Raw genomic sequence first — 8,018 nt, 5'->3', positions numbered from 1 at the left:
AAAAATAAAACCAAAGTATAAATTAACGTGTGGGAGGAGTAAAATGCACATTTTAAGTAGAGTGTATCTATATCGCTGCGTGAGTCCTATTACCACTTTTGGTAAGGTACACGTTATGTTCCCACATTCTAGTTTGTACCCATACTGTCTGTTTTTGATATGCGACGCTTTTGTTTTTAGCTTTGTCTGAAAAGCTTTTGCTCTCACAAAAAAAGCATACACACATAGATACATATATCAGTGAGCGAAATTAATTTTTCCTGCAGTTTCATTAAAAGGATTCATTTGAAGAAATACGTTTTTTTCCCCATTGTTAAAGTTAAATTTATGCGTCTATAATCATATTTTCAGCCCATCAATATTCTAACCATTACTTCAAGTATTCAAGTGAATTAATTTCTTTATGAATACATGTGCGTATAAATATATATATATATATATAGAGAGAGAGAGTTTATTATTTAGTAGGCTTAAACAGCTCTAGCTGACACCCGTTCGTATAGATATTTATTAGGTTTTCTTTGCAGTATCGAGCTATCCTGACTCACAGCGGTCAAAAGTAAGAAATGATTGATTGCATATTCCAGCTGTTCCTTCGATCCTGAGCGACACCGCTGATGTGAAACAAGCACAGGAAACCAATCATATGCAAAAGAAATGCAATCCATTGTAAATATATCTTTCCAAACGTCTTTCTTTTAAGTCCTCACCGACTTAATTTATACAGCAGATTGGTTGAGTATGATCAAGGGTTGGGAATTTATTTGTCCTTCGGACACAGTTCTGATATACTAGACTTAACTGTGTAGGATATGTATATACAAAAGTTTGTTGTAAAATAAAGATATCGCTATTTGAGAATACTCGAACTGCTGACACGATTCATTTCCAGTTTTAATTTATATATATATATCCTAGTTTTTCTATTATCGTTTTTATTATGTTTAGTCACGAATCACGTTACCTACAAAACACACGTTGATTTAGAAGATTAAAGGTTCATTATCGTTTGTTAGCCTTTGTTTGATCAGTTTCATTATCTTGCAAGTAAATTTGTTTCAATAACGTCTAGTGTTGACATTCATAACGAAAGATACCAGCATAAGTGCTTTTATTTAAATATCTGATGACTCTGGATAAGTTATGTATGTAAAACAAAAAACAAAAAAACTTTTCAATATTCAACAGTGTTAATATGAACATTCACCCATTCTTCGTTTTCAGCAAGTAATTAAACTTTATAAAAATAAAAACTAGTATAGAAACTTATACAAACATTCATATATGTAAACACAGACAGATAAACAGATACAAATATATATAACTAATAACGCACTAATAACAACAATTTCGTAAATAAATTACACAGCTTATTTTGAATGACTATTTACACGGTCAATTTTCAAGCAAATCCGTGCAGCCAATCCCAAGAACCCACACATCTTCCTTGATCCCTTTTTGGGTGGGAGATGGGGGGGGGGTTACACTGGAAAGTTGCCAACAGCTAGAAATAGATCCTTATTCCAAAGAACAAGTTCTTTGAGCCACCCAAATCATTTTAGTCTCCATGTGGGGACTCCAATTTGAAAATCATCAAAGTCAAAATTATGATCATTGTTTTCATTAGCTCTTTACATATTAATACTAATTTTCTAGTCTATCTGTTCATTCAAACCTGTGAGCTAGCTAAATCCCTCTCAACCTTCATTTCTGGGACAATCTCATGACACTCGCAAGATGTTGTTTTTCTTTCGTTTATATTTTGCGGATTCAATAACGTACATGCAAAATTTCAAGTCGTTTTTGTAATAATTGTGTAAGGACATCAAAGATCAAGAAAACATAGATACTTTCATAACTACAGTTGAGAACTACTAAACAGATTATCTGGACAGTGAAATACATTGGGTTTAAGTGGTTAAAGTAAATTGTTCTCAAACCTTTGGGTCTATCGATCACTTGTTCGATTCAAAGTTCAAAAGAGAAAATTTTACTGCTCCCTCTTCAGAAACAAGCGTAGCTGTAACATAATTCAACCATAGGATTTATCTTTATCCAGTAATTTGCATTGTGGAGCTTATTGTAACAAAAAATTTTATCTAATCGGGCAAAATGCATAACAATAGTAAAAAAAAAGTAAAAAACATTTTCCCGAAGTATTGCAAAATGAAATTCATTGTCTTTTATTAAAATATAAGATAAAAGTTCCAAAAAGGAGTCACTTTTATGTTGACATTTAAAAAGTTTACGCTGTCATGATAGCATGAGAGATTGAAGGTGTTTAATCTGTGCTTAATTAAATCAGAATGTTTGGTCCACAGTATTAAATCATTATGGAACCTGATCATGTACAGTTCTATTACTACAAGAAGTTACTAGTATAATATGTAGCTTTCTTCTAGAACAACCATAAATATGACAGTGTAATAGTACTTCACTTTTTTTTTCTGCGAGATTATAAATTATTTGGATTAGTGAAAACACACTACGCAGCGTGTGAAAAAAGATGTAGGATGTGCTATTTTGCAACTCTGATCTAATGCTTTTCTAATCATCTCTGTGATAAGTATACAAATAATACTCTGCAAGTAACAAACACTTTGAACAAATCAAAATTCAGAACCTTTATTTATTACCTTTTAACAGCTTTTTTTTAGTCACCTCTTATTTTTTTGTTTTTAATCATCATTTCATTCAGTTCACTCTATCATTCAATGGTTTCAACACTAAAGTCATTCGAAACAAATATTAAATCGATAAAGGTAAGTGGCAGAATGGTTTATTTCTTGAAGAATGTTTAGAAGTATACATTCAACTAATGTTATTATTGTTATGTATTGTATTTTGCATGTCGTTTCTCTAGGCTTACGGCCTGCTTCTTCTTTCGATTATAAACAGTAAATGCCAGTTAAAGCATGGAACACAGTACTATAAAACTCACCAGCTTAGCCCATTTAATTTTATTCCATTTAGTTGGTTAGGTAGTTTATATCTAAAAAATGGACAGTATATTACATTGTACTAGCCCTGCTTTCGCTGGAGTCTTCAATATGGTTGCACCTTCTGCCGGAATTTTATTTTATTTGGTGTTGTGCTGGTGACAGGTAAAGCGACAGTGAGTAATACGATATACGTGTGTGCATATCATTTAACAGAAAATTTATGTTAAAACAAGATATCTGGTTCACGTAACTCCAGACCTAATTGTGTTTTCCTCATTATTAAATTACACGTTTCATCCTTGGTTGTTGATCAGTAAAGGATAATTTATATGTTTGGCCTTATATTAGAAATTTACACTCAAAGAGGAAACATTCAATGTAATTTCACTGATAGGTAGAATTTCAGTATAGATAGATATAAAATAACCGTATATAACGTGTGCTCCAAGTAAAAAAAAAATGCCTCATTGCGAGGGTTGCGTTATTAAGTTAAATTACCAAAAGCATCTTAAATGTGGAATTGAAGAAAACTAAATCAGTTATGAGTTCAAGTTGCAGTACACAAAATTCTACAGTTAATAAAAAACAGAGAGAAATGCTGCCCAGTCGTCATTGAAAAAGTAAACGACAAATTTTGACTCGTGAAACACTTTCATGGAACCAAAAACAATCACTTCACGGTACGTTTAACGATATTTATTACCAGTTGCTCTCTTTCGTGAAAGATGGCAACTGATAGCTTATGTTGTAGGAATGAGGCTGGGGTTATAGTACGAAACTATCCAACAACAGTGTCAGAAAGTTAAGTTTAAGTGACGTCGGTTAAGTCTAACATTTCATCAGATCTTTACATTATACCCACATAGACACATAAGTCCGTAGTTATAGCTATGAAGTAGAAGTTATGACAAGCATAATAAAGTTTTATTTTAACGCTACAACGCATTCACATGCACACAGTTGCTTCGTTTTCTTAGTTGTATTTATATTCTTTGAGCTAAAGTTTCATGTTTATATTTGTATACATATATATGCACACACACGTATATATCTAATGATGAACGACACAATCACAGGAGCAACATATTTATTAAACGTTTCAGACTATACACATTCCATATTCATTAAATTCTTAAACTTTTTTTTTTCATTTCTCATAGTCCTTGCGGACTAAAGCTGTTTCTTACGTCAAGGATACAACCCTCTTGACAGCCTTCCCTCTTTGACAGCCTTAACCACCTGGCCATGCCGGGCCCTTAAACTAAATACAAAACAATAATTACAAATATCTAGTAAGTATGTAGAAAAGAAGTTTTCTACAAATCAATGAGGAAAGACGTGTAAAAATGAGTAAATGAATTTGGATATAAATTCATAATAAATAAATAAGTTAATGTAGCTATATCGCTTATGAGAGATAATCACAAAAAAAAACGTATTTCAGCAGAAATTGAGTTATTATTTATGTTTGTTTGTAGTTGAGCACAAAACTACACAATGGACTATCTGTACTCTGCCCACCACAAGTCTCGAAACCCGGTATCTAGCGTTGTAATTCCGCAGACATATCGCTGTGCCACTGGGTAAAGTATAATTTTGTCAATGTAGGAAGCAACGTATGACTAAACAATCCATAATGAAGAGGTATTGTATGTAATCCTTCGAGTGAAAAAATATGTTTTATTCAATAAGATGGTTTAAAAATAATTCCCAGTTTAATCTGGGTGTAATATTTATATAACAGTTTAGTAGGTTGAAACCTAAGAATTAAGCATAAATACATGGGCATTTAGGTACAGTAATACCCTTCATATTGCTGAGTGTGTTGATTCTTTATTTAAAAAAATCTCACGAGATGATTTTGGGAAAAGGTCCTACATACTCATTTTGTTTAAGAGAAAGATGCACAAATTTTATTTCGTTGTGTAAGAAGAAGTAATGTTACACACTCTAGTGATGAGGTCACTCTCGTAGGTTTTATTACAGTATTTGTGTGTAGAAAAAACCGTTAGAGTCACGACTTATAACGATATTTAGAAAGGGCAGTTTAAGGATCTTCTCATTTTCACAAGTGAAATTTACTTGGGGGTGAAATGAATTTAGGTATTCTAGAAATTGAGGTGCAATTACTAGCTGCGTGTTTTTTTTTCTGAAAAGATTAGAGAGGCAGATGTTGATTGCTTCATTAACAGAAATGTTGGTAAAAAGTGAAGTTATATCAAAGCTAGACTTACAGTAATGTTAATGGGAAGGGAGGGTGGTGATTTCATTGACAAAAGAGCTTGAGTGGTGGATGGTAAATGGTTGTAATAAGATATTTAGATAATTCATAGGAGTGTGTGTGAGGACAGTAAAAATATAGATATAGAAGGCAGATTCGAGTTGGTACTTAAGGAAAACCATATAATATATAAGGTCAGGAACAACAGAGGTAAATTTGATTAAAATTAGTTTGGTGGATAGAGTTTGTCATTTTAAAATTTCTAAGGATACGTTGAACTTTTTCTTCTCCGTGAAGGGTAAGGTCAAGAAAATCTGTGTAAGAAATCTAAATTTTTGTGAAGTCAGATAAGATAAAGCTCGCCTTATCAGAACAACTCCATCACCTTTCTCAGGATGGGAAACAGTAATGTCAGTAATATTAGCACGTTCTTTTAAAGCAGTGAATTAATAAAAAGGAAGAGCAGGTATAGGCTTGGTATAGCTGTAGAAAGGCCGAGTTTTTATTATTATGTGACTTAGATTCTTGAGGACTGGGGGCATAGTATTGGATGTAGTGTAGTTAAAATATTTGAAACTGCTGTATACTACATGTTAAGTTTTTCTTAATATGTGAGGTACACTTACCTATTTATTTATTTTGAGTTAATATTCAAGTTCATTACTACTTTTTACATGTTTCCATCTCCTTTGAGGTCCATATTTTTGTACAAATGTTTATGATTGCACAGAAATTTCCATTACATATTCATGTTTGTCATTTGTAATTATTGTTTTACTGTAGAAAATGTTTGAAGATGGAATATGCGCGGATCCTGAAACGTCCAATAAATATGTTATTATTCGTTGCTTCTGTGTTTGTTTTGTTCATCATTAAATTGCGTTTTCCCCTCGGAATCTGTTGCTAGTATAATTATCTATTCGTGGAGCCGGAACCTTCAAACAAATTCAACGAAGACTTACTTAGAAAAGTTCGATATTTTTTGAGAATAATATGTGTTTCAGATTATGAAGAGCCTTAAATATAATTTGATATCGAACCAAAATTCTATTCTAAAGGCCAGACTGACGGATTGAAGGACCAATGCAAAAAGGCAAGTGTTTTGTAGCGGCTTTTTATTTGTTTACCATTTTTTTATACATTTAGTTAATCAATTGCCACAAAAACATTTATTAGTATGAACTACTACGTCCAAAACTATAAACATAAGAAAGATAGCATCTCAAACCATTAGTATGTATGTACTGAAGGTACTTCAGCCAAAAGTTATGCAGAATTTGATAAATTGTTCATTTTGAAATGCATGAACACAATTAGATGTCTTTGTAGCTCACAGAAAAGATAATTTTATGTTGTGCACCAAAAGAAAAACCAACATGATTATAAAGCTTTACGTAATTATATTTTCTATCGAATAAATACAGTATTTCTTGTTACGAATACAGGTGGTGAAAATCATATAAATCACTCCCCTGCGACTTTATTGGGAACTCTCTATGTGTGTGCTTTACTATGGCGTTTCTACACCTTCGCATACACGTTTTCGGCTGTAAAGATTTTAGCTACAATACGATATACATTTGGACCACTAACTGTAACTGTAATCACCCATGGGAAGCGTTTCGTACATTGCGGGTTTACGACGCCAAATAAAAACAGAAGTGAGGTTGAAAGCTCGCTTATATGTTATCTTCAGACTGATTTGTCTAAGGCCAGATCTCTAATTAAAAATAATAATTAGGACAGAAATGTTTCTCAAATGTAAGAAACGTTAAAACAATCAATATTTCTCAATTAAAACAGTTGCTTACATGTCAGTTATGTAATTCAAGATAATAAGCTTACAGAGAATTAAGTTACTCAGTTTTTCAAGAAATAAAAAAACAAGAACTTAATTTTCCAACATCTTTTCTTCTATAAGCGTTCCTAAAATTCCAAAATTATGATATCGAAATTTACAATATAACAATTCTATTTTAATAACTTTTTTCCATATAAGTCTAAAAAATATTATACGAAATTAATACCATGATATTAATGACAACGAAAAAGCTGTTAAACTATGCAGCTAAGTTATTTTAAACTATTTTAAATCTATATATACTTAATGGTATTCATTTTAGTTCAGAGTGTGTTAAATCTAAACCTTCGTTTTTGATAAATAAATAAATTAAGTAAGTAAAAAATAACAAAACACATTTTTAATAATATTGGAGATTTTATCTCTGTGGCCACAACACTGCCATAGCCCACCAAAAATATAAATTGGACTTTGACAGTATTTGACTTTGGTTCAAAAGTTAGGCCTTTAGATATTATGCATTTTAATTATCCCTCTTTTATTTCAAGAAAATTGGATAAAGAAACTACATAGAATAATCTTTACTACCTTCTCATTCTCACACTGTATAAGACCTTGTCACGAAATTTAGAGACTTTTCTCAATCCTTACTGCAGTACTAAACACTTTGAACAACACCTTCCTATAGTAGACAGTTCTCTCTTCGTCTGACTCCAACTACGCGTTGTTCACAACTGCCCAAACCACGAGCCGTCAGCCTCGTGTCTTGCTAACCTTTCTATTTCAGATCAATCCAGTCTGCTAAGAAAGAGGACGCTGTAGCAAGAGAGCTAGCGACAACGATAGAAATTAAAGTTGTTACTTTGCACTACACCAAAAACACATGCATACACCCACAACTCATGTACATATATATATAAACGTTTTCTTCTTTTGTTTCCATATTGGAAGAAAATATATGTAGTATGAGAAAGACCAGATGGTGCCCAACTGTTGGTGGAGGTTGAACATATGCAGTAACCCGATATATGCATGTGGCAAAATGAAACAGTTA

At 32.2% G+C, this 8,018-nt stretch overlaps 1 protein-coding gene across 1 annotated transcript in view; it reads right to left on the bottom strand.

Annotated features, from left to right (window-relative positions):
* The window catches only part of LOC106472066 (leucine-rich repeat neuronal protein 2-like), a 42,587-nt gene extending 34,773 nt beyond the window's left edge, over nt 1–7,814 (bottom strand). The window contains exon 1 of the mRNA XM_013932699.2: nt 7,553–7,814. The gene's annotated coding sequence lies outside the window, so the exon portion shown is untranslated. The remainder of the gene's footprint in view (nt 1–7,552) is intronic.
* Nucleotides 7,815–8,018: the final 204 nt, after the last annotated feature.

This window comes from Limulus polyphemus, unplaced genomic scaffold (assembly GCF_000517525.1).
Source record: "Limulus polyphemus unplaced genomic scaffold, Limulus_polyphemus-2.1.2 Scaffold117, whole genome shotgun sequence".
Lineage (NCBI taxonomy): Eukaryota > Metazoa > Arthropoda > Merostomata > Xiphosura > Limulidae > Limulus > Limulus polyphemus.
This window is presented reverse-complemented; position numbering and strand designations above follow the sequence as displayed.